Source organism: Spinacia oleracea, chromosome 1 (genome assembly GCF_020520425.1).
Source record: "Spinacia oleracea cultivar Varoflay chromosome 1, BTI_SOV_V1, whole genome shotgun sequence".
NCBI lineage: Eukaryota > Viridiplantae > Streptophyta > Magnoliopsida > Caryophyllales > Amaranthaceae > Spinacia > Spinacia oleracea.
Window position 1 is genome coordinate 125,135,932 of NC_079487.1, and position 27,523 is coordinate 125,163,454.

General features: G+C 34.7%; 1 long non-coding RNA gene, 7 other non-coding genes and 2 pseudogenes across 20 annotated transcripts; 7 read left to right on the forward strand and 3 right to left on the reverse strand.

Moving 5' to 3' along the window:
- Positions 1-2,018: 2,018 nt before the first annotated feature.
- On the forward strand, positions 2,019-25,550 carry LOC130472573 (uncharacterized). 13 transcript variants are annotated; one of them, XR_008933168.1, is made up of 13 exons: positions 2,019-4,556; positions 4,725-4,862; positions 7,298-7,354; positions 8,389-8,448; positions 9,288-9,472; positions 11,199-11,255; positions 12,618-12,671; positions 13,959-19,808; positions 19,945-20,026; positions 21,132-22,241; positions 22,542-22,711; positions 23,287-23,396; positions 24,246-25,550. It is a non-coding gene; the product is annotated as an uncharacterized lncRNA (long non-coding RNA). The 13 variants fall into 13 exon arrangements; XR_008933166.1 differs by lacking the exon at positions 23,287-23,396 and having other exon boundaries at positions 21,132-21,497; positions 22,056-22,241; XR_008933169.1 differs by lacking the exon at positions 23,287-23,396 and having other exon boundaries at positions 13,959-15,348; positions 19,663-19,808.
- On the forward strand, positions 5,567-5,669 carry LOC130466414 (U6 spliceosomal RNA). Its single transcript, XR_008926646.1, has one exon. It is a non-coding gene; the product is annotated as a U6 spliceosomal RNA (small nuclear RNA).
- On the forward strand, positions 6,736-6,845 carry LOC130466364 (uncharacterized; annotated as a pseudogene).
- Positions 10,433-10,629, forward strand: LOC130466575 (U2 spliceosomal RNA). The gene has a single exon (XR_008926771.1). It is a non-coding gene; the product is annotated as a U2 spliceosomal RNA (small nuclear RNA).
- On the forward strand, positions 13,509-13,705 carry LOC130466563 (U2 spliceosomal RNA). Its single transcript, XR_008926765.1, has one exon. It is a non-coding gene; the product is annotated as a U2 spliceosomal RNA (small nuclear RNA).
- Positions 14,920-15,035, reverse strand: LOC130466397 (U5 spliceosomal RNA). Its single transcript, XR_008926631.1, has one exon. It is a non-coding gene; the product is annotated as a U5 spliceosomal RNA (small nuclear RNA).
- Positions 18,480-18,582, forward strand: LOC130466413 (U6 spliceosomal RNA). The gene has a single exon (XR_008926645.1). It is a non-coding gene; the product is annotated as a U6 spliceosomal RNA (small nuclear RNA).
- Positions 20,485-20,600, reverse strand: LOC130466390 (U5 spliceosomal RNA). The gene has a single exon (XR_008926624.1). It is a non-coding gene; the product is annotated as a U5 spliceosomal RNA (small nuclear RNA).
- Positions 22,036-22,146, forward strand: LOC130466435 (uncharacterized; annotated as a pseudogene).
- On the reverse strand, positions 22,559-22,719 carry LOC130466464 (U1 spliceosomal RNA). The gene has a single exon (XR_008926689.1). It is a non-coding gene; the product is annotated as a U1 spliceosomal RNA (small nuclear RNA).
- Positions 25,551-27,523: the final 1,973 nt, after the last annotated feature.

Below are 27,523 nucleotides of genomic sequence, written 5' to 3' on the forward strand. Positions count from 1 at the left end.
TATCTTATCCATGTGAAGTCACGAAAAAACATTATTTGCATGTGAGTCATAGTACCCATGCAAATTCAAGTAGCATTAATGCATATGCCTAGGTACCCATGCTAGGCAAGCAAGTTTGATATCACATGTGTGTCTAGGTACCCTTGTGATCCGACAGGATACTGGTAGCGGGCTAGGTCTTGGCTACTTAGTAAGTGACTCTAGTATTAGTAGTAGTAGAAGAAGCATTTAATTAATCTGAATAATCATTAATTAAAAGCTCTTGGATCGTACACCTAGAGTGAACATATGGGGGGTTTCATATGGTGCAACCCTTTCAACATCCGTCGTGGTACAGGACGTTGTTCCATATTTAATTTTTATGCACTGAAATTCCGTCACAAAATTGTGACATAGCTTGGTCTCATGGGTAGCTTCCGTGATATCGTCCCTTGTGGACACAGTATAATAGAAACACGGTTCATTGCTTAATCAAATTATTCGGAATTTAATATTCCATCAAGAAGGAAAGAAGTTACCAAGAATTAGTAAAGTCAAGAGTAAAAGTCAAGAGTAATGTAAAGAGTAAAGTCAATAAAGTAAAGTCAATAGTATTGTTATTCATTCAATTGCGCATTGCATGTTGGAATGTCAAGTAGTAGTTGTTAGTGATCATTACAATTGTCAAATGAAGCATGTTTAGTTGCATTTCTATTTCATATATGTACTCAACCTTGCTGATTCGTGCTTTCTTGATTGTCTTGGTCATGGCCTTTGCATTAATGACCATGTGATGAACCTTACTCTACATTTGTAACTATGCTGAGCAGTTCACATATGTGTTAAGTGAAGAAACATCCCGTTATCATTTCATCCGGATTGAGTGTGAGTGATACATTATGCTTTGAATGCTTTAATAAAGTATTTCTTTCATATACTGGTTTCAAGTATGAGTTTTAAGCATTTAAAGGTTTTGAGGATTTGAATTAATGTTTTGATGGGCCTTTAATGGTTCCAAGTTGTTTGAACTTTAAGACTTTGCAAAGCATATTAATTAGTAGTAGTTAAGTTCCGCTGTAAAATTTTGACAATAACCTTAACCATTTTCACGGCGGCGGTAATGCCTTGAGAATTTATTTTATTTATTAAAGAAAATAGTTTAAAAAGCAATGAATTATTAGGGTGTTACACACATGCTAAACAAAAAATTTATATACCCACTTAAAAGAGTCAATATAACTCTCAATCTATTTATTTTTAAAAAAGATGGAGTAATGTATAAGGATTAATGAGTACGACTTTATTCTCTTCACTTGGTCTAGCTAATATAATTTTTATAGTTTCTGGTATGCTTTGACCTAATTTTTCATAACTCTTAAATATTTATTGTAGCTAGTCTGATTTTTCTAATTTTTAGTAGCTAGTCCTAACTCTCAAATATTTATTGTACACCACACTTAAAAGGTGAATTCTCTTCGCCGGTTGAAACATAAATTATCAGAATTGAACTTATATGAATTTATTGGATATGATTGAATCTTATTGGACCTGATTTATTAGATCTGATTGGTCTTATTAGACCCGGATAGTAATAATAATAATAATAATAAAAAATAATAATAATGAAACTTCTTAGACCTGATTGAACTTGCCTAATCAAAATTTACTGGATCGTATTGACCTGATATGACATATAACTTATGAGAACTTTGAAGACTTAAAAACTTAGGTGTAGTATGAAATAAAAACATGACTATAATCTTAAAAGGTCCAATTAATAAAATAGGACTATTATTACTAAACGGAGGGAATATGGTAAATAGAACACCCCTAAATAGACCCGGCCCGAAAAACCTCGTTTTAACCCGCAAACCCCATACCAAATTTATAAATTTGGGCATATTTTTTGTATTAAAGTACGATACGATCCGAATTTTAATCACCTCTATCCTAAATAAGATTTTTTTTATTTTAAAGAAATACGAGTACAAATGTACAACGGAGTAGAATAGAAGGTTGGGAAAAAAAAAACCGCCTTTTTTTCTGCCCGGGGTGCCTTCCCTCCTTGATCCTCGAGCAGTGTGCTTGAGAAACCTACTCACGCAATGTCATATACACTTGAAAAAATCTATAAAATTATAATCATAAACGTAAAAACTGAAGAAACAAACCACCCAGAAAGGGCAAAAACACCCCCAAAATAAATAAATTGAAGTGGGTGTTTTTTCCGCTCCTTTGATCATCTTGCGAATTTTACTTTCCATTTTTATCTGAGTGTAACTGTAAGTTTCTTCTTCTCATTTTGTTTAATGAATTTAATTTTTCACTTGATTACTCTTGCCATTTTGGCTTCATTTGGTTTAATATTTAAGTAAGAGGTGATTTATGTATATTTTTTTTGTAAAGAAATGTGTTAGAAGGGTGCAATTTTAGGTGTTAAATAGGAGTAGTAAGATTGCATTGTTTTAATCTTTTTGTTTGATAATTTTGATATTGTTTCATCCATTCCAAAGAACCCTAGATATGATAATGGGGATTATTCTTAAAATTCTATCAAAGCTTGTGATTATGTTAAGAAAATTAGTGGAAAATGTACTTCATTCGTATCAAATTTCCGTTTTTCCCCTTTTCTTATTTATTTTATGATGATTTGGAACATCTCAATTTGATAATCCCCCACCCCATATGATTTATCTTCCTCCCCTTCAAATTTTGGGCGTTGCAAGATATTTTGGTGGTAATGTGGTATGCCGGATGGCCGAAGCGTTATGCGAATTATAAGATGATTATCATGAGAGACATAGTATATAAGGTGTTTTTGGTAGAAACATGTTGTGAACTGGTGATATACACCACAAGCTATACCAGTGAGCCGGTGTTGGTGGCATTTACGTGGAAAATTGATTTGTTGAACATGAGGATTTCTATATTGAGTGGTCAATCACGGTTTGAGAGTTACTAATCCGTACATTGGGTGTGCTATGGTTTGGGGAAAACGGAGAACATAAGTTGTTAGAACTCCACCCCGCAGGTGTTGTTTCCGATGATAAGAAAACTAATGGAAGTGGGTTAATGTGAATTAAAAAATATGAAAATGAATATAGATAAGGAAAATTTGGTTTTATTAATCCAAGGCCAACAAGTCATAAAAATGTTGTAGGCGATAATATGTCCCTACGTGGTAGTACTCTCTCTCTCTTCTCCCTCGATATATTCAGTCATCATCATCAATTTATCACCACCTCGTTGAATTTTTCACCGGTTACCGGTCACTTAAACTCAATAAAAGTCGTTAGGTAGTAAATGTGGGATTATTAAAAAAATATGTCGTAGGTGGGCTTAATAAAAGAAAATCTGCCAAAGGTTGGATTAATATTACCAAATTTTCCTATAGATAAAAGAAAAAAAAGTGATAAGAGAAAGTGTAAGAATTGTACGAGAAAAGGGGGTTGAAAGGATGGTGGGATGAGTAAACATGTTCAATTGTGATTTTGGTTATTACTTTCGTAAATGAGATAAAACTCATAAAAGGCCGACTAGCTGAGCATTAATTTTATGATTTTATCTCTGTTTGGTTTATTTCCCTTGTAACATAATTTTGGACTTGGCTTGGCCTATGAGATGTCGTATATGTTCATAATTTCATATGCATAATGGAGTGTTGATTATATCGAACAGGCTCTTAATTCTTATAATAGAATAAGGACTATCTCATATGAGATCATGATGCCTTCCCCCTTAGAGATGTAATGTGGCCTTGAGTAACGAGGTTCCTATTCTTGGTTACATTTTGGGCTTTGCTGAGTTTGTTGCATGTATATAGTTAATAGATTTAAGCTAGCTGCACTTCAATAACGTGAATTACATGAACGCAATCCTTTGATTTTTGAATGGAGCATCACGTAAGCCAAAAGGTAAGCTATCATTTCCTGTACCTCTGCACTTCAATTGTACACGAACCTAGGTTAAACGAAGCTAGCTGCACTTCAATTGTATGTAATCCTTAAAGTTTTGAATTGAGCATTTAGTAAACTAATCCAATTACTTGATGATATCTGTTTAGTCCTCACACAGTATTTTTCTAGGAGTACTCATTGTGAGGATTGGTGTGTATACTAAGCGAAGCAAGAGTTGCCACTGTACCATATAGTCTTGATAGTTTGACCTTGCTATTATTTGAACTTACTACTGTCTCATACTACTTAAGTGATTTCTACGTTATTCAAACTTTTCATTCACCTCAAGTTCCCGTGTTGGAAACTGGACACTCTGACATGGATACGGAGGATAGTTGGACAGTTGACAGTTGCCATTTTCCACATCTTTTTTTGGGTAAAAACACATTTTTTTTTAAACTGAGTTCGGCACTTAAAACACGTACTGTTGTGATGCCTGATACGGTTTTCTGAGTCTGAGTTACATAGAGTGAAGAGTTTATGATCGATGCTGAAGGCATTGCTATTGGACAAGTAAAGCAATTGTTCTGTACCAGTTAGGAAATTGCTACGAGATCTTCTGTTACTCCCACCTCTCTGCAAATTCACATTGACTCCACATATCACGCTGTTAGCAGCCTGGTGAGTGAGTGCAGGAAACCAGAGACTAAGAGGATCCTCAATTTACTTTCTTCAAACTTTCATCCTTGGAAATCTTGTTCAAAAAAAATTTGGCCTTTTTTTTATTGCCCCTACATGTTTATTTTCTTTCCCTGGAATCTGAATTTCAAATATTTATGCTCTTTACAGCAAAACTTGTTCAATCCTCTGAAGTGTCTGCATTTTTGTTGCAATTCTCGACTCTGGTACCTTAAGTCCTTCTGTGTATATACGGACTGCTGGCAGCTGATTTCTTCACACACCCTAAATAAAAGGCCAATATGAAAGGTATGTTGCGATTTCAGCCTTTTGGCTTAAATTAAGTATTTCTCATCAGTTGAATACTTGAATACTTCACATCTGATTTATGGGTGAGTTAGGGGGAACCAAGGAGGTATCCATCACAGTAGCCTACAACACTCTCATGCTATGCTGTAGAAACTAACCATTTTTATTTATTACATTTGGATTGACAAATCGTTATTCACATTGAGCACCATAATGTTGCATCAAAATCTAATTTTTTCCATAAAGATGCTTACAGTAGCAAATTTTCATGTTTGTAATGGACTAGTGGTCATCCAACTTGTCAAATATTGATTGTCTCACATAGAGAAGCGGCATTTGAGGTTGGAAATGGAAGAAAAGATAGATAGAGGTATATATGTAGATATAATGCAGCTTACCTTTCTGGCTTTCTTGGTATTTTGGCTATAAGATCAAGTGAATCTATGTAATACTTCATATATGTTATGGTGGACATATCATAACAACCCACAATGATATTAAGACAAATTATTTTTAAGGTAGCTTACTCAGGGATCCTGGGGAATTGTCCAACTACTTCGTGGGTTCGGTTCACCCTCACTTGGGAACTTGGGATATGTACTAAATACTAGCTTATTATTGGAGGCTGACATGGTGTTATTCCCACATTGAAATTATATGAAGTAACTCTTTTGTTTATTAACTTCTGAATGCATTAGACTATTGTCTCTTCGGAGACATCTGATAAAATTGGAACGATACAGAGAAGATTAGCATGGCCCCTGCGCAAGGATGACACGCACAAATCGAGAAATGGTCCAAATTTTTTTGGTCTTTTTTGCCCCCTCCTGGTTATGTGATTGTCTTCTAAGTTCTAAACTAGCTTATGACTGACTTTCCCATACCATCTCTCATACATTTCTACCTCACTTGTGCTAACTACTTTGGAGGTCATACTTGCAAATTTGTTCTCTGTTCAAGGTTCTATAATTATCATCTCTCAAAAATTTCCATTAAGCCTCCCTCAAAAAGAAGTTCTATTAAGGGGGCTAAAAAAAATGTTCTATTAGGCGGAAAGGGGATAAAAAAAATTGTAACCTAAATAAGCATAGATAAATTTGAATGATCAATTTTTTTCCATTTCTCGAAACCCCTTACCCCTTAGTGCTTAAGGGTAGATCTCTAAAAATACCATTAAGGTATTCGTTCTGGTTCTTCTGATGTATTTCGGCTTAAATACTTATTTTCCAATGTCGTTTTGCGTTTCATTTACATAAAACAATTTTTTTTTCAGTTTTAAAAACTTGAAAAGAGCATCAGCGCTTTTTGAGGGCCAAAAATGGTTTGGTCCAAGTAGTTGAAGTTGATAAATACAGCCGCTGCAAGCCTGCAATTATTTAATATCCGAAGGTTCTATCGTACATAGACCCCAATCTTTAGGGAAATGTTAGTCACATTCCACAAGTGCTCCTCCTGAAATACAAGGTTATTCTTTACGTGCCATCAATCAATGAATCAATAATTTTGTGGTTTAGTTAACTACCTCTCTTTTCTCCTCTTTAGTTGAGAATAGTTCAGCAGACTTCACCTAAAAGGTGGAAACCCAAGATAGTACTTCGTACTTTGCAATTTTTTCTCCTTGTTGCTGATATATTCTGTTACATTTGAGTCCTGCTATAGTCTGATTTACTATGACATAATTTTGGTGGATTCCGAGTTCTGGTGACATTGGAGTTTTGGTGGATTCTGTGTTCCTTTACATAAATCTTCTTATGTCGAAATTTCGAACTTGTGTTGTCAGTTTGTCACACCACAGACGGTGAATGATGAGCTTTAGAGCAAGTAACGAAACAAAAAGAGGTATCTGTTACTCAAGGAACTCATACCTTTCTGGATTTCTCAGCCTTTTGGCTATGATCAAGTGTAGTATATGTTCTTATCAGTTTGGTATCTGATATAGGGTCACTGACTCACAAGTGTCGCCTGTTCTTTCCACTACTCTACAACTTGGCATGCCTTTTGGGTATGATCAAGTGTAGTATATGTTCTTATCAGTTTGATATCAAATCATTATTCAGAATATATTTGATTAGGATAATGGATGCTTATCGAGTAAATGAGTATTACCTACACTTGTACTTTAATGGGATGGCATGATGCTTAATACGAAAATGTGTCTATTACAATTTCGTGTCTTAAAATTTATACTACATCAGGCCGGTATAAGATCATGATGATGTCCCATGGTGCTCGAGTGACCAAAAGCTAATTTTTTTTTGGAAATTTTAGGGCCCTTTATAGAATGGTTCTGTTCTATTCAGTCTTTTTCCTTGCTTGGGTTGGTTCTTGTTTCATGCTTTGAAAACCATTATAATTGTTTGTGATTTTGGTTCACTGTGAACAGGACTTGTGATGGCATCTGCCACAGTCATTCTGATTTCTTTGTCTGTAAACAGGCTAAATGGTGAATCCTTTAATGCTTGAAATGCTGAAGTCATTTGATGTATAAGAAGGTGACCTCCTTACTATTTTTTCCTTTTGATTGTTTAATGACGAGGCCAACTGCATTTCTTGCTATATCTATTATGGAGTACTATATCTATTACTATTGATTATAATCTCATTTGCAATTTACGATTTGGTGGTTAACGAAGAGTTAAATTGAAATTTGCAACTCTTGTTGTATATTTTACCGATGATGATAAACAGATTTACAATCTGCCAAAGAAAAGAAAAACAAGTCTGGAAAGATAGAAGTCACATACAAATTTCAGTTGATGATCCAATGAGATCTGACTGGAGTGGTATTTGCAGTTATGACCATGAGTCTCCTTTACCTGATTTATTTTATTTTTCTTAGGCTGTAGGTCTTATGTGCTCGTAGCAAGCTTGGAAGTAAATTACTCCTATTTCTTAGGCATAAAGCGTAGTATGTCTTGAAACCCTGGTAAATGCAGAAGCAAAGTTCGCCAAGATTGGAATACAAACTTCCCCTTTGGGTGGAAAATAAATTTATAATCCCCCATTTTTAGACTTGCATCAGTGTAAAATGATGTCTTTTTTAGAGGCAATATTGCTCCCAATATCTGCTTGTCTTGTTTACTTCATAAAACTAGAGTTCCGTTTTCCCAGTACTTTGATGATAATGGATAAACTAGTGTCCCCTTTTGATATTGTGGGTCATTGCCGTCATTATAACACGTTATGCAGCTAATCTTGTTAACTATAGGATATAGGACAATGGTATGTTTAGGCTGATGAGTCCATTATGTTATTGTGCTGCTGGTTTATTTTCTTTGTTTTATGTTTAGAAATTTGTTCTTTAGTGTTTAATCTAAGTACCTTTGCTTTGATTTATGGAATTCTCCCGTTTGATGTACTTGTTCAGTAGTTGTTCTGTGTAATGAATTAATGATATTTGAAATCACTAACTCAATCTATTGTCTGAAAACAACTGAATTTACATGGTATTTGAAAGACTTAAATATGTTGTATTTACATTTCAGGCTCGTGATTCATTCTTTTACTTTCGCTTGCCCTTTTACAGGGCCAAACAACAACTGTCCAATTTCAACCCTTAGCAAGACAAAATCCGTGGAAGTTCAATGTAAGCACCCTTACTTTTAAGTGTTATATTTATGTGTGATAAACCTTTCTCCATTCGCTCAAGATGGAAGTTCAGGAAGTTTCAGATTGTGTAGCATTACCCTTTTCTTTTTTATTTGGTTAAAAGGTAAGCTTAGAGTAATTTAAATTGTCTTGTCCATGGACATACAACACATAAGATCATGAGGATCCTTTAGAGAGAGACAAAAGTACTTAGTTAATACAGACCAGGGAAGGGGAAGTCATAAAATTTACAAATAATTAACTAATTAGGGTCGGGGGTGTAAGAAACCTCAAAGGTTAGAGGTGACAATGTGGCCGCCCCAGTTATAGGCTGGCAAAATTAAGCTAGATGTTCGATAGGTAACATTTAGCCATCTAGAATTTGAGTTTACGAAAGGTTTTTCTCATCATCTCATGACTTGATAATTTAGCCTCACCGCTTATACAAATATGAGTATGTAGAAGTAGTTGGCTATATCTAGAATTCGGATTTTTGAAAGGTTGTTCTCATTATCATATCAGACTTGACAATGTTGTCTCCTTCTTATAATGTGGTAATTTGTAGTATCAAAAAAATCCATAACTCTTATTCGACCCTTGATTATGTTGGTTTAATTAGTTACTCGATCCCTACTTTGGTGCAGAATTATTGTTTGAAGCATTGGATAAAATTGTTGTATTCATGTCTAGTATGTCATGGTTAGCTCTTCCTTTGGTGTGTCCTGTTTCGTAGAAGAAGGAAATTTTCTGTGAACTATAAGAAAGGCTGACTATGCTAGTGGATGGTTGAGTTTATGAGGCCGGAAACTGAGAAAATATCTATGTTAAATGATGCAGGATGGGAAAGGTTAAGCTGGATATAATGAAAGTAGAGAATGCAAGCAGCCGTCAAGCCACTTATTCAAAACGGAAACATTGGAATCTTGAAAAAGGCAAGAGCTATCTATATTGTGTGATATAGACCTAGCCCTTGTCATGTTCTCACCAGGTGGCAAACCTAGTTTATGTTGTGGAAAGCACAGGTATTACAGCTTCTGTCATTTTGATGTATGCATAACTTGATGCAGTTTCACAACCATTACTTACTTTAGGCTGTTGTTAATATTCACAGCTACATTTGTTCATTTCCTCTTGCTTAAATTATTCACCAGTTATGGCGATATCTTGAGTTTTATGTTGGCTTGAAGCCTTGAAGAACCCCTGCATGGAGGTTCTATTTTATCCAGAAAATTTTATTTACTGGGATTACATAATCTTTCAGCACCGTATAAACGTGAAATGTGCAGTTTGATCCTGTGGCAGTCCTGTAGAAACTAAAATTTCTTCAGAACAAAGTCTGTGTTTAGGATTTCGTCAGAATGCATATTTTTTATCCTTCAAAGACCAGATGAGATTCGTATCTGTAATATTTTTTTTTTCCGCCAAAATGTCTGCGCCTCTAGCTGCCCTTCCCTCGAAGGCGTCTTTAATACCTGGTTCTTGTTGAAGATAGTCCCTGCCTCAAGATATTAGATTAGATACTCTGGTGTGAATCTCATCCTGATTTTGAATGAGGTCCATGGCACAATTGCAATCTGTAGTAATAACCCCTCCCTCTAGTTTCAGTCCACTGCCCATTTAATGCCCTCAAAAATTGCAGTAACCTCTGCTTCCAATGCACTGGAGCAGTAGAAACTGAAGGTAATCCAAACACCGTGACTATTCCTACAAACACCAGAAATTCCCGATGCTTTTGACTGATTGATGAATGAGGAACCTTGATCTATTTATTCTCCAAAATCACAAGATTCAATGACCTCTGGCTTTGTTGTTTATAGAATATTTTATTGGTGTACCCCAGACATCAGAATAATAATACCGAGTTCCTGAAATTTGCTGTTAACAAACCCTCCAATTAAAGTGTGTTGTACCACATTGACAATAAACAACCAGGTTACTGTAACTACATGATATAAAAGGCAAGAATTGAGGCTAAACAAATCATACCTTTCTCGGCCTTTTGGCTAAGATCAAGTGTAGTATCTGTTCTTATCAGTTTAATATCTGATACGTGGGCCAATGGCCCACAACGATATTAAATTTATTTTTTAAGGGGGAAGTCCCATCACAGTAGCTTGCTGCTGGGGTCTTCAAGCGTCGCCTATGCGTTGCACTACTGCACAGGCCTGGCGCACCCCACTAATTCCTAGTTTAAAAGTAAGGGCTATGGATAAAATTATAAATTGGTCTCACTTGTTTGTAAAGATAAAACTATAAATTGGATCTTTGTGTACTGCAGGTTCTAAAAAAATGGAATTTCTCTGCCAAATAAAGCTGATGTTTTCTTTTGCTGGTGTCTTCGGATCATAGGCTTGGCACCCCACTAATTCCTAGTTTAAAATTAAGAATTATGCCTTTTGTTCATTTTAAATTCCGCATAAAGATAAAATTATTACAATTGGCACCACAAAACTATTTGGTATCTTAGCTCCTCAGCTGTATCTGGGTAATGATTAATAGTAATTTCTCCCAAATTCTGCCTGTCATGTTTACTTCCACTGATGTTTTCTTTTGCTAGTCTCATCGGATCATTATTTGTTGTTTGTGTAATGGTGATTTGTTTATGTACACATTATTTTCCTTGCTTGGGTTGGTTCTTGTTTCATGCTTTGAAAACCATTATAACATTGTTTGTGATTTTGGTTCACCATGAACAGGACTTGTAATGGAATCTGCCACAGTTATTCTGATTTCTTTGTCTGTAAACAGGCCAAATGGTGAATCCTTTAATGCTTGAAATGCTGAAGTCATTTGATGTGTAAGAAGGTGACCTTCTTACTAATTTTTCCCTTTGATTGTTTAATGAAGAGGTCAACTGCATTGCTTGCTATATCTACTATGGAGTATTATATGTATCACTATTGATTATAATCTCATTTGCAATTTGCAATTTGGTAGTTAACGGAGAGTTAAATTAAATTTGCATCTCTTGCTATATCTTTTATTGGTGATGATAAACACATTTACAGTCTGCCAAAGAAAAAGAAAAAACAAGTCTGGCACGATGGAAGTCACATACAGATTTCAGTTGATGATCCAATGAGATCTGACTGTAGTGGTGTTTGCAGTTTTGACCACAAGTCTCCTTTACCTGGTTGATTTTATTTTTCTTAGGTTGTAGGTCATGTGGTCGTAGCAAGCTTGAAAGTAAATTACGCCTATTTAAGTCTTGAAACCCTGGTAATTGTGGAAGCGTAGTTCGCCACGATTTGAATACAAACTTCCCCTTTGGGTGCCTGGGTGGAAAATAAATTTCTACTCCCCCATTTTTAAACTTGCATCAGTTTTACTTCTGACTATGTCTATTTATCTGATTAAAGACTGTAATTCTCGTCAGGCAGTAATTGGAAATTTCCGGATTAGGTGATCCCACTTTGAAATGGTTGAAGGATGAGGTCGAAGTTACAAGAATTGGAGTCTAAGAAAACCATACCTTCCTCGGCCTTTTGGCTAAGTGCTTAAGATCGAGTGTAGTATCCGTTCTTGTTGGTTGCCATTCAATCAATGGAATTTTCTGTCAAAGATTGCTTTCATATATGGAAATCTCATCATTTCAAGAAACTTCAAAGTAATAATTAAACAACATAAATAAAACTAGAAATTGGTCATTCTTCCTAGTTCTGCCCATGTAAAATGATGTCTTTGTTAGAGGCTATATTGCTCCCAATTTCTGCTTGTCTTGTTTACTTCATAAAACTAGAGTTCCGTTTTCCCAGTACTTTGATGATAATGGATAAACTAGTGTCCCCTTTTGATATTGTGGGTCATTGCCGGCATTATAACACTTAATGCAGCTAATCTTGTTAACTATAGGATATAGGATAATGGCATGTTTAGGCTGATGAGTCCATTATGGTATTGTGCTGTTGTTTTATTTTCTTTGTTTTATTTTTAAAAATTTGTTCTTTTGTGTTTAATTTAAGTACCTTTGCTTTGATGTATGGACTTCTCTCGTTTGATGCTACTTGTTCTATGTAATGAATTAATGATATTTGAAATCACTAACTCAATCTATTGTCTGAAAACAACTGAATTCACATTGTATTTGAAAGACTGAAGTACAAAGTATGTTGTATTTACATTTCAGGCTCGTGATTCATTCTTTTACTTTTGCTTGCCCTTTTGCAGGGCCAAACAACAACTGTTCAACCCTTATCAAGACAAAATTCGTGGAGGTTAAATGTAAGCACCCTTACTTTTAAATGTTATTTACGTGATAGACCTTTCTCCATTCGCTCAAGATGGAAGTTCAGGAAGTTTCAGATTGTGTAGCCTTACCCTTTTTTTTTTTTTTTTTTGGGTTTAAAGGTAAGCTTAGATTAATTTAAAATAATGGTCTTGTCCATGGACATACTACAATTTTGCGAGTCAAGAAGTACTTCATTAATACAAACCAGGGGAGGGGAGGTCATAAAATTCCTGATGAAATTACAAATATTTGTTTTCCTAGCTTCCTTCGCCAAAATATCTGCGACTTTAGCTGCCCTTCCCTCGAAGGTGACTTTAATACCTGGTTCTTGTTGAAGATGGTCCATGCATTCAGATATTAGATTAGATACTCTGGTATGAATCTCATCCTGATTTTGAATGAGGCCATGACACATTTGCAATTTGTAGTAATGCCCTCATAAAGTTGCAGTAACCTCTGCTTCCAATGCACTGGAGCAGTAGAAACTGAAGGTTAGATCTTCAGTCCAAACATCGTGACTATTCCCACAAACACCAGAATTCCCGATGCTTTTGACTGATTGATGAATGAGGCTATGTATACAGCCTTACCTTGTGCGATAAACCTTGCTCTATTTGTTCTCCTAAATCACAAAATTCCATGACATCTGGCTATGTTGTTTATAGAATAATTTATTTGTGTAACCCATACATCAGAATAATAATACCGAGTTCCTGAAATTTGCTGTGAACAAACCCTCCAATTAATGTGTGATGTACCACATCGACAATAAACAACCAGGTTACTATAACTACATGATATAAAAGGCAAGAATTGAGGCTAAACAAATCATACCTTTCTCGGCCTTTTGGCTAAGATCAAGTGTAGTATCTGTTCTTATCAGTTTAATATCTGATATGTGGGCCAATGGCCCACAACGATATTAAATTTATTTTTTAAGGGGGAAGTCCCATCACAGTAGCTTGCTGCTGGGGTCTTCAAGCGTCGCCTATGCGTTGCACTACTGCACAGGCCTGGCGCACCCCACTAATTCCTAGTTTAAAATTGAGGGCTATACTATATTGTTCATTCCAAGTTACACAAAGATAAAATTATAAATTGGTCCCACTTGTTTGTCTCCTACATATTGTTGTATTCAGGTTCTAAAAAAGTGGAATATCTCTGCCAAATAAATCTGATGTTTTCTTTTGTTGGTGTCATCGGATATTTAGGTTATCTGGTTGTTTATAGGAGATGCCTAAGCCGAGTCCATTAATTTCCATGACATTGTTTTGTATCAGAATGGCATCAATTGTAATTGCAACGATTATATTGTCCCATTTCAAGGATGACACGATTAGGACTTCCGGCAAAATGATGCTGAATTTGGTCTGGCATCAAACATTTAAAACATTGGTCTTTCTTCCCGCAAATTAGGTCAGGCAAATCCTTCAAGCGTTTCTTTATAGAGGTAATTTTTTTTACTAAACTTTCGTTCATTTTGATGGTTTACTAGTAAGATCAATTGCATTTCAAGCTTTTAAATGCATTTGAAATGTAATATTTTATTTAAAATTATGCTACCAAGAGATCTAGCGAAAATTAACTCATGCTTATTATTAGACCGTAAACCCCAAGTATTATTCTATGAAGGATATTCTTTTTATTTTATTTGAATGAATGTGGCATGTTGGAGGTCTAAAACAAGCCTGAGTTAATTTTCTTTTTATTTTGTCAAAGCTACACATGATTTTGTGTAAAGTGTGTTTCGGACCAATGCAAATAGTACTTTCTGGAGAATTACTTACTGTACGCCTATCTACTACTCCCTCCGTCCCGGAATACTCGACCCGGTTTGACCGGCACAGAATTTAAGGGACTTGAATTGACTTATTTAGTTTAATAGGTAGTAGTTGATATGGGATATTATTTTAATGTAATTAGTGGGAAATGTGTAAAGGGGTGGGGTTGGGGGAGAGTAGGGGTTGAATTTTTAATTATTTTTTGTATGGAGTAGGGGGTAGGTGGGTTAATAAGGGTGGAGTGAGAAATAATATAATATTGTTAGAATATTTCCATTTTTAGAAACAGGTCAAGTATTAAGGGACGGCCCGATAAGGAAAAAAGGTTAAGTATTCCGGGACGGAGGGAGTATTGATTATCTGATTTCTCATTAACATTCCAGTTGTTTCATTGCATTAAAAAAAAATGGGCTTGATTAAATCACTTAGAATAAAAGAAATTTGCACTAGAGTTGTTGGAAGCTCCTGTGAAAGAACTCCCTCCAAAAATAAACGTATGCCACTAAGTGCAGCGAGCACACGGTATTCTTTAGTAAAAGGCGAAAGAATAGTTCGCTTTGTGCTCACTGCGTAGCTGCGTGAGTTTATTAAGAAGTTGCTTCAGTTATTTATATTGCAGTCGTTATTTAGATCTTATTTCCTAATTGATGTGGGACTTTTGTGCTTTTTCCTCGCATCTTATATTGAATATTTAGCTCTAGGGAAAAGCATTTACACAAACTAGGAAATGTTTTGCTGAGTTGATTATATTAACAGAAACTATCATTTGTTTGATTCTACTAACTGTTCAGCTGAACTTTTTGGTTGTACATTTGAGATTTTCTGTTTAATAGGAACGTAAATTACTTTTGTTGGTGCTGACGTGTCACCCTTTCCACGGAGGTATCAGGTATGTGCTGGCATTGTCTTCTTACAACCTGTAAAACAAGAATATTCCCGTAGAAATATTCCTTCTGATGCCTAAGTAAGTATTTGGTAGAGAGAGAGAACAGTTTAAAGATAAGTTAGAGCAGAAATGTTTAAGATTTGTGGGAATGAATTGATTGCCCCCTTTACTTGGGATTCGAGCTATTTATAAGATAAGGTCTTGGGATTTGATCCAAGAAACCCTAGTTACCTGATTGGTCACTCTTGGAGATAAAGATATGTGTCCTTATCAGATATAGAGGGTGAGGACCTGAGTGGCCCTTTTAGTGTATAGGCCTCTTATTACCTTGGGCCATTTATTATTTCATTTAGTTACAAGGTCACTTAATGAGTCCAAAATGCATGACACTGGGTATGGGGAAACGCCACATGTCGCATTTTGATTGCTCTAAGGTGGACTAGCCATTTTTAGCCACATTAACTTTAATGGTGGATAAAAAGATTAAACTTCGCCACTGGATAGCAAGAATAGAATCAATCTACTTCAATGACAGAGTTTGTCCCATCTTTGTTGAAACAACAGAAGCCCGAAGCCGTTCTTATAAATTCCATCACCCAACAATTGATCTTCAATTACAGTATTTTCGAGAACTGAATAATTCACAATATTGGTAAAATTTGTACTTTAATAAAGTGGATGTGTTATCACTTTTTGCAGCATCACTTATTGGACCCAAATGAAGTAAGAACCTATAAAGTCAACTAATGTTCCATGCCAAAGACATAATACTAGGGCAAGAACAACTAAATGGACCCAAACAAAATAAGAACATATAAACTCACACCTATTTTAATGTATGTAAGATTAAAAAAAATTAGAAGAACAACTTGGGGATGGTTGTTCCACGAAGATAGTTGTTTAGCTTTATCATACTAGTATGTTTAGAGGCACCATGGAGTTCTATAAATTGGACTTTATAAGCTCATTTTAAGGTGTGTCTATGCACAACCAATTGTGTGAGATACCCAATTGCACGCGTGACTGCGTGAGTGTCCAACTTGTGTGATGTATTACTTTTAGTCGAGTAATATTCTGTGCATGGTTCTGGTAAGGGACTTATACCTTCAAGTTAAAATTTGTGTGTTTCTTACTATTGTTTCCTTTGACTCCATACTTTCATATTTTGATCCCTTGCATCCATCACACTTGGTTAGGTTCATAATACAGGAACCATACAAATATGGCACATTAGAGGAAAAACTTCTTTGCTTCGTTGGGGTTGTAGAATATGTGCTTTGTAAACCTATCAAGAACATGCTTTAGGCTACTGATATTAAATTCATTTGTGGTTATTTTTTATGGCATTGTTGAGTTTGTTCATCTGTATAAAGTTACCTTATTTGAGCTAGTTATAGCATTTATTCTAGTACAATAGTTGTAGATGTTATGCTTTTTCTTTTTCTTTTAAGAGAGCGTGCAGTTTATTTAGTGATCTCAGCTCTTGCCTTCCAATTTGGTGGCCTTTCTGAGAGTAGAAGTAATTTGCATGAGGATTTGTGTTCGTAAAGAAAAGAACATACAATTTTAGTGGTGGACTGTGGGGTCTTCAAGCGTCGCCCATGCGTTGCACTACTGCACGGGCCTGGCATACCTCACTAATTCACTTTTCAAAATTTCTCTTATACAGCTTAATAACACTAATTAGTTGTAGGATAATAACACTAATTAGTTGTAGGAGTGAGGGGTGTAAATTTTAATTGATGGAATTAGGGTTAACTGCTCAATATCTAATTCGAACTGTAAAATTAACCATTTTTGTTTATTTTCTTATACTGCTGTTTGGGACATAAATAAAGAACTTGCACTTGGGTTGTTAAGTCTCCTTAAAGGGACTCCATTCAAATGTGCAGTTAAGTTCTCTCAGGAGGAGAATCTCCTTGAAGAACCCTTTAAAATGTATGCCATTTAATGCGGCGAAGAGTAAAACCTACTTGAATGTCTGGGTCTCTGTTGAAAATAATAATACCAGACTCTGGAGGTTTAGATGACAGTTTAACAATTGATCTCCTATTACACTATGAGGGTATAGATGACAGTTTAACAATTGATCTCCTATTACACTATGAGAGAGACATACCCTGTGATACCCTTCTCTTATTCAGTTCTCAAGTCATACATACCCCATGATACCCTTCCCTTAGTCAGATCCTTGCAGAGAGTGGTCTTCTTGGTAACTTGGTCTAATGCCTTTAGGGTCTTAATTAGGTTAAGTTAGGAACATATGCTATTAAAATCTTCATGTTTGTTGCTATTGACAAAGATTGTCACTTGGTAGAGAGAAGGGAAATTCAATATTTTTTTCCATTTTGATTGGTTCCAACTTCCAACTTCCAAGTACTAATATGCTAAGAGAAGCATTTCAATATTATGTACTTATGGTTCATGTTGAACTGAAATTGGCATGGGATCCTACCCAGAATTTTCTGACATATTATAATGTTTATTACAACGGGTCTAGTGCGTCAAATGGTGAATCATTCATACTTAAAAAGTGCCAAATATGATGTTAAGGAAGGCAGGACACAAGGTAAACCTTTTTTCTCAACTTCTAATGTTGTCATGGAAGAAATAGAGACTTGGCGAAGTATTTAGTGAGGTACTTTTAGGAATAGACACACCTTTGGAAGTTACTCCCTCCGTCCCGAAATACTTGAAACGCTTTCCTTACCGGGCCGTCCCGGATTACTTGAAACGCTTCTAAAAATGGAAACTTTACATAATACTTTATTATTTTCTCAACTTACCTAAGGGCCCACCAACAACCCTACTACTCCAAATAAACATTAGAAAATTCATGACCCCCCACCACTATCTATATTAAAAAAATACCCCACTACTAACTACCTTTCAATTAAATAAGAAGTCAATTATAATGAATTAAACTCCGTGCCGGTCAAACGGTTTCAAGTATTCCGGGACGGAGGGAGTACTCAGCTTATATTGGACCTTAAAAACTGTATAAGAAATGAGATGTGTTTGGCCTTGGCCCTGTGAGATGTTTTAGTGCTGCAATAAGTTGAGTATTTAGTCCCACAATGGATATGTATACAAACATAGATTTGTTTATTTTTCTCTTGCTTTGTATATGTGTTGTCTCTTCGGAGACATCTGATAAAATTGGAACGATACAGAGAAGATTAGCATGGCCCCTGCACAAGGATGACACGCACAAATCGAGAAATGGTCCAAATTTTTTTGGTCTTTTTTTCTTACAAGTCATAACATAAACTAGTATTTTGGTGGTATTCGATTAGTATAGTTTCCCCTGTCATTTCTGCTAGGTGATTTATCTTCCCTCATATATTTGCAAAAAACTTGGTATTTTCATTTCCTGTTAGTGCATTTTCGTCCCACACAAGGAAAGAGAAGCTAGGCCGAGGGAAAAATATAAAGAGAGCGGTGATACTAAGAACACAGAGCCTTCTGGTTTAGCTCAACTTCAATATCATGATTTTATCAGTTCCCATCAGACATCAGTCAATCGCATGTTCTGTGCTTCACAGTGAGGTTTACAGAAGTGTAATTCTGCATGGAAAATATATTCAAGTAATTTTTGGCAGTTATGAACTTTTGGTTCATGTTGAAGTAAATTTGTATGGCATTCACCACAGTTTTCTGACACGATCGTCGTTACTATAATCAGGCCTAAAGCACAGAAATACATGAACTTCCGTAATATGAAAATGTTTGGAAGGTTTACCCCTTGGTATCGAACAACTCCTGCAGAGAGTTCAATAAGATCTCATGACATAGCAAGTTCAAATAGTTCATAAGAAGTTTGCTAAGTACTAGGAAACTCTCAGCCTTGTGGCTATGGGATTTGCATAAGTTACCCTTGCTAACCATTCTCTCTTTAAAAAACTATGACTTGACTGTAAGCTTACGGAGACATCTGATAAATAGAAGATTAGCACCCCCCTGCGCACCAGGAATAAATCAATGGAGAATTGTCCGTTTCTTTTAGCTTACCAGTTTGTTCCTTTTTCATCTGAATGCTTTTATATATCAGTTCCATGTGATATACAAGTAGTTTTCATTGGTTCTAGAGCTGAAATGGTAGGAGATGTATGGCTGTTCTTTTAGAAATTACTTTTCTCTATGATCTTTATGATGCCTCTGTGTTGATATTGTGTCCCCTATAGGCCTATACTCACATCTATCTAATAATTTTCCAAGGCCGGACACATAGCCCCAGCTTTCACGAGAAGACTGTTTCCATTTAAATTTGTTTCATGTGCATTTGCTGCTTAAGACTCTAACTTCTATTGACTGCAGTTGTACTGACAGGCTTATTGAAGAGAACAAGTCTAGGAGCAAGAAAGAAATGCCTGACTCCTGCACAAGGATGATACGAACAACTTGGGGAGCGGTCCAAAAATTTATCCGTAGTTGTCTCTCTTTCTTTCTGTCGTCTTTACCAGGTTATGTTCCCTCTTCTGAAGCTTGGTTTGTCAATAACTCCACCACTTACAACTTTATCTCATTCCCTAAAGTCTAAACTCATTTATGGATTGCCTAAATTGTGACCACTTTTGACATTTGTCAAATGCTACACAGGGTTTCTACTCTCCTAGAGCACCATAATGCCTCGGACCAATGCAAGAAAGGTATTAATAAAAGTATTAGAGCATCCACAATGGTAAGCTAATTTGACAATTAGCTTATTATGCCACATAAGATTTCAAGCTATTTTATTGTCTAGCTAATTTGTGCCCCAATGGTTAGCAACTAGCTTGTTATTTAAATTTATTTCACTTGTCCACTTGTCAATTAATTATTTGGCAATTTTGAGAGCTAGTGGTCAAGCAAATTAGCTTAAACAAGCTAATTTGCTTGGCAAAGCTAATTTGTTATTTTCACTCCAATGGTCTAGCTATTAGCTTGAAACTTTTATAAATTTCAAGCTAGTCCCTAGCTACAACCATTGGAGATGCTCTTACTTACTGTATGCCTATTTACAGTAATTGATTACTCTGATTTCTCATTAACATTCAGTTGTTTCGTTGCATAAAAATAAAAATCTATGGGTGGGTTCCAACATTACAGTTAGATAAGAGAAACTTATTGATAAGAGAAACTTGCACTAGACTTGTTGGAAGCTCCTTTGAAAGAACTCCCTCCAAAAATAAACGTATGCCACTAAATGCAGCGAGCACACGGTATTCTTTAGTAAAAGGCGAAAGAATAGTTCGCTTTGTGCTCACTGCGTGGCTGCGTAAGTAGATTTAGAAATTGCTTCAGTTACTTATATTGCAGGTGTTATTGGATCTTATTTCCTGATTGATGTGGGACTATTGTGCTTTTCCTTTGCATCTTATAATTAATACAAATGTCTTGCCCACACAAGGTGTATTGTACACCAGGATAACTTTTATGCAGTTTTTTGTAACTTTAACCTACTTTTTTGTAACTTTTATATTATAAAAATAAAAAATTGATAGAAAAATATTTTAAACGGTTAATTGATTAATTTATACATTATTAGTGATTTTGAAGAAATATTTTTTATTCAAATGAAAAAATTTATCATTAAAAAATAGATAACTTTTTACATTATAAATGTAACTTTTAAGCATTTTGAGTCAACTTTCACTCCGGTGTACAATATTTATGGTACACCACTTACAAATAAGAATTTGTGTAGTTAATATTTACACAAACTAAGAAATATTTTGCTTGCTATCTTAATGTGGCTGGTTCTACTAACAAAAAATATCATTTTTTTTATTTTACGAACTATGTAGGTTGTACATTTGAGATTTTCCGCTGAATAGGAACTTGAATTAAATGGCGGATAAAAAGATTAATCTTCATCACTGGAATCAATCTACTTCAATGGCCGAGTTTGTCCCATCTTTGTTGAAACTACTGATGTCGGAAGTCGTGCTTTTAAATTTCATCATCCAACAACTGATCTCCAACTACAGGATTTCCGAAAACTGGATAATTCACAGCATTGGTAAAATTTATACCAAATAAAGTGGATGTGTTATCACGGTTTACATCATCACTTATCGGACCCAAATGAAGTAAGAACATATAAAGTCAACTAATGTTCCATGCCAAAGACATGATACTAGGGCAAGAACAACTACATGGAGCCAAATAAAGTAAGAACATATAAAGTCACACCTATTTTATAAAGTAAGATTAACTAAATGGTAACCTGCAAGACTCTCATTCTCATGGTATGTCGTTGTAGGATGAATGGATGATATTAGTAACCATGTTTTATTATGTGTTGATGTTAGAGGTTGTTAATGACAGTGATCACCACATGTTGCTTCAAAATCTATTTTTTTCAATAAAAAAGCTTATATTTGGAGTTTTGTGAGCTCTTTAGAGGAATTTCCTTCTAAAAATGAACTTGTTGCGGATGGCACACAATGACACAATAGTGTAGCTGTGTAAGGGTATGGTATGTGTAAGTATTAACTAATTATGAGTAAGAAGCCAAATCGGCCCATAAGGCTTAGTCATCTATAGTTGCAATAAGCATTTTCAGTTGCTGGTAGACTTTATAATTAACTCATGCTTGTTATTATTAGACCATAAAATTCCCGGAGTATTCTATGACTATGTCACCATAAAACTCTGAAGTCCAATACATGCTTCTTTATAAACTTTGGCAGTTTGGCTTTTAACATTGTTTTTTTTCCTTTTTGGAGACACCTGATAGAATTGGAACAGTAAAGTGAAGTTTAGCACGGCCCCTGCACAAGAATAACACGCACAAATCGAGAAATAGTCCAAGTTTTGTTAGCATATTCTCTCCGACCAACAAGAAAATGTGGGATGATTTGTTTAAGGAAAGCTTAAGATGCCTTCGTTCAAAAACTGCCCCTTACTGCTCCGTATGTGAAATTCTTCGTACTCGGCACAAGTTCTCTTTCAGGGTTGTATTGTCATTCAACGGTTCCATAATAATAATGGGTATAAATGACTCTGAACCAAACCTGCACTAAATAATGGCTTTAGGGATTTTCATTCCTTATCCTTTAGCCGAGTGATACTTATGAGTGGATGCACGCTTTTGAAGAACAGAATTTGTTTGAGACGAATGCCAATATCACAATTATTTGATTTCACTGTCAGTTTTATTTAAACTATTATTTAGAATTGAACTAAATCTACTTTGTTGTTTTCTTTGGCAGTTTTTTTTAAGAATTGAAGAGGGGCCGCGCGAACGCAGGCCCCCACTATCACAAATTATGACGTACACTCTTCCACTTGGGAAGATGTTAGGCAGGCACCCCTCCTAAGTGCGATGGAGGTCACCTACTTAGGCCATGAGCCTTAATGATCGCTCATCGACCCCGTCCAGGTAAGTAATTTGTTAAGTCATACACATCTCTTGTTTATACTCATTGTCCCAGTACACCTCTTGTTAGTTTTATAATGTGGGACAAGATCCAACTTTTTGCTGAGTTCATGACTCTGCAGTATGTATCTATATGATCTATGGATTAGACTGTCGCTGACATGATTCCTTACTATTAATGTTCTACCAAGTAGGTTAGTACTGCATTTGTTAAAGAGGACTAATATTGAAGACCTATATAATTTATCTAGATATCAGGATTGAATATTTGAATGACTTTCTTGATAACTACCAAGTATCCGAACCGAGCTGCTTGAATTCTAGTCTTGGTGAAAGGGTAATGCATCCACTCATCGATGTTCTTGTATCTCTCATACTGGCACACCAGAAATTATCATGACAAATAGGTCTCCTGTCAACTAGTTAGGGGTATGCTTCTTCAGCTTTAAGAACATTAGGATTTCTACAAACAAAATAATTCCAAGGGGGTATAAACAATTTTAAGAGAATGCTTTGCTCAATCAGTTACAGCTAGAGATGTTGTAGAATTATAATATGGAGTACCCAATCAAATTCAGGTTCATTAAAGGAATCCATCCCCATCAAATCATCAAACTCATCTCCAGTCAAGAATTAAGAGGCATGATGCGTCCCCATTGATCACATCCCCACTAAAAAACAACAAGTGGTATCAAACTATCAACTAATCTGATTGAATTTTTTAATCAGTATCTTCTACTGCGTATTTTATTAAAGAATTAGTGAATTAATTATGGGAAATTCTCTACGGTAGCATTATACTTTTACAAATTCTCATTGGTAACAAAAATTTTAACACTTTCTCTAAAATAACATTAATAATATATAATCTTTCTAAAATAGCATTATTTTAATAATTTCAATCTAATTAACTAAAGTAATACTGACCATGGTTAAATATCAAGAATTACTACCTATTAATTGCTCCCCATTTGTGTAAACAGTGATCGGCATGCTTTTTTTTTTTTTTTTTACTAATTTCTGAAAGAGCACCTTATCCTCTGTTATTTCTCTTATTTACGAAATTCTTCTCGTCTTTAAAATAAATAAAAAAATCAGAACTTTTGAGAACAAATAGCATACCTGAAGTTAGTTTATGCGCAAAAGCATTTTGCTGAACTAATTACACGTGATCTATGATTTTTCCTAAGCATGGTAATTTATAGACCAATTGACCAATTGTATTTGTTCGGGCAAAAGAGGAATGACAGATATGTACGTTTGTTTGAAAAATTATTCAGTTAATGGAAAGCATTAACTTATAATTCACGGCAATCTAATTGTCTGCTATGTCAATGGTATAAGAGCTTAACCATGGTCAATATTATTTTAGTTAATTAGGTTAAAATTATTAAAATAATGCTATTTTAGAGAGATTATATATTATTAATGATATTTTAGAGAAAGTGTTAAAAATTTTGTTACCAATGAGAATTTGCAAAAGTATAATGCTACCGTAGAGAATTTCCCATTAATTATTGGTGTAATTCAATGACAGGTAAATTTCGAAGAACAAGGAATGTATCGCTGGGAACCATACTACTTACCCTCTTAATAGAAGTTTAAGCGACGGCGAATCTGGAGGATGTGGGAGTTCAAACAGTCATTATAGAGTACACGAACTGGTGTTATTTCTGGGTATGATTGGTTTTGATAATTCAAGTATAGTTTCTTTCATAATAGCCCTCTTTTTAATTGAAAGTTCTGTTTTTTAGTTGTAATTGCTGGCGTGCGAATTGGACTGATGGTTTGTTTGAATTAGGGTGTTCTCGGTCAATTGGGTGTAAAATTCAAGTGTAGTTTCATCAAAAAATAGGCCCCCTTTTTATTGAAGTTTTGTTTTTTAGTTGTAATTGCTTCAAATTTACTTGATGGGCTGTTCGAGTTACGGTATTCTTGATTGCTTGATTAATTGGGTGTATAATTCAAGTGCAGTTTCTTTCATGCTATTGTAAATTCAATGCTAGAATGTAGACAACTAGACAATGATCTGTTTTTTAAGGTTAGATTGTTGCTGCTATTCCTTGATAGACCCATTATGTTTAGAGGCAAAAATGTTTGGATACAGATATGATCCCACCGATAATCTGGACACAAAAAAATCATCCCAAGAACTACGCTTCAAACTTTTTCTCATGAATTTCTAATATTATATACATCCCGTGCTAATGCAAGGGGCACATTTTGTACAAATACTTTCGAGTACTAGCAAGGATATTAGATTTTCTGCATAACACCTTTTGTTTGGTATGTATTTGTACTTTAAATGGTCTATGGTGATATTAGGATTTGCTGAAAAATTCATGTTTCTTCTCAATATCTGTTCATAGTATATGATGATGAATTTAACCTTTATTTTTATTTCGAGTACTATGTATCTGCATAACACCTTTTATTTGGTATGTATTTTTTTTGGTTTGCTAGCTATTTTAATTTGTGTGAAATATCAAACTTTTATGATATAATATATGTATAAAAGAAAATATTGTTTGCACATATATGTTATTAAGTAGGGTATAATTAATTAGCATAAGTTTACCGCATGATCATTGCTAATTCACGTTTTTAAATAGTGAAATTGTTAAGCTATAACCAGTTTTTCCAATTAGCATTCTCCTAACAGATGCAATTTCTAACCTCTAATTTTTGAAGTCATTGGAGATTTGGAGTATCATAGAGATTATTGGAACTTTGTTTCTTTGTTTTTCTATATACTGCCTACAAAGTATTTAATATTGCAGTTTTTTTTTTTTTATCGATAGCCAGTTGTTGGGACGATAGTTAAAGCAACTAGCGAATTTGTACTTCCCTCTTGGCTAATTTTGATTGTCGCCTATCAATAGGTACTATCTATTTTTTAAGACATTTATTTTGATCATTCTGTTAATAAGTCTATTCGAATAATTATATTCTTAACAAATAAACAGAATCTGATCCAAAATCATGATTACTACTTTTATTTCAGTAGTAAAACAAATTGTTATTTCAGTATTGGATAATTTGCTAAATACAACCTAATAAAGTTTTCTATTTGTCAATTACAACATCAAACTTCTATTTTTGCCAATTACAACCTTAAATTTATACATTCATTTTAAATTACAACTCGAAATTATTTTTCGGTGAAAATCACCGGAAGATGATGTCATGATGTTATTAAAAAAATAGTTATAAAAAAAATCGATAAATCAGAATTAAAACAAAAAAATAAATCGAAAAAATAAATTTTTTTTGTACTTCATAATTTTTTTTAATAACGTTATAACATCATTTCCCGGTGATTTTTGAATGATTTCGGGTTGTAATTTAAAATAGATGTACAAATTTAAGATTGTAATTGGCAAATAGAGAAAGGTTGTATTTGGCAAATTTGCCTTCAGTATTCAAAGAAATACTAAGGGGTCGTTTGGTTGGACATTTTGGAATGGATTGGAATGGAGCTAGAATCCATTCCATTCATTTTATTGTTTGGTTGAGCTTTTTAGGAATGGAGTCTCATACCAAGGGGTTCTATCTCCCCCCAAAACCCCTGGAATCCCATTCCCACCTCTTACCATAAGATTCACATTCCATTCCACCAAAGTTACTAACCCTAACTCATAAAAGATATGGTAGAGTTAAGCTGTCAGCCGCCCACCATCTTTGACCGGAAACTATCTCGACGATCTTCGGTCCGGCGACCATCACCGACAACGACCATCACCGACGACTGTTGCTTCTTCTCCGTGGGTCTATTCGCGTCAAAAATATATCAGTTTTTCAATTTTATTTTTTATTTTTTTTCTTTTGTAATTAAAATATACTTCGAATTGGTATTTTGGGATCTTAAGGTAGGGGAAGTTTTGCGATGTGTAATGATCGATGGGGAAAGCATTGGAGATGAACCAATATGTCGTAGAAGTCTCAGGAGGTGACCAATAACATCGTAGTTGATTGATGCATGTTCTTGGTATTGAATTTGTTGTTTGGGAAAGTTTTGTTTTCGGACTTTTTTGTTAGTGACGTTTTGATCTGTATGGAATTATGGTAGTTAGTTTTGCAAATTAAAGATCAAAAGCTTCCAGTCCCTCTCCAATGGAGTATCGAAGGATTTCATAGTTATTTGTTTATTTTAATTTATATAATTATATTCAGTATATATTTTTAAAAAGTGAAAACAATTCTATTTCAGAAATGAACGGATTTTAGATTGGTATGGGAAACACAATCCATTCCATTCCAATTTTACGAACCAAACGACCCCTAAGAACTTTTAATAGAATATAGTTGGTGGTGTTTATGCTTAATACTTTATCCCACGCATAACTTATGTAATTTGGGAAAACTTTTGACTCATCCAATTTATGTTGAGTGTTGGTAACTAAACTATATACATCCCAATTTATCTTTCTGTTATCACAATGTGGGAAATTTTGATCTTAAGTGTCATTTTATTTACCATTAAATTTTCTGATGCGATTAGTGCGTGCACGTGCTTTAGCAAGCTAGCAAGTGTACAAGATATACTTCATACTTCCTCCGTCTTTTAATACTCGCAACGTTTGATAGTTTCACGCATGCCGATGCACAACTTTGATCATTTATATCTTAAATTCTCTTTATGCAAAAATTATAAAAAGTTGATATTTTGAAAATACACATTGAGACGAATCTAACAAGATCCCACGTGACTATGTTTTATCTTATATAAAAAACACTACGAATAGTCAAAGTAGATTATATGAATAGTGGCAAAAGTCCAAACGTTGCGAGTATTAAAAGACGGAGGAAGTATAA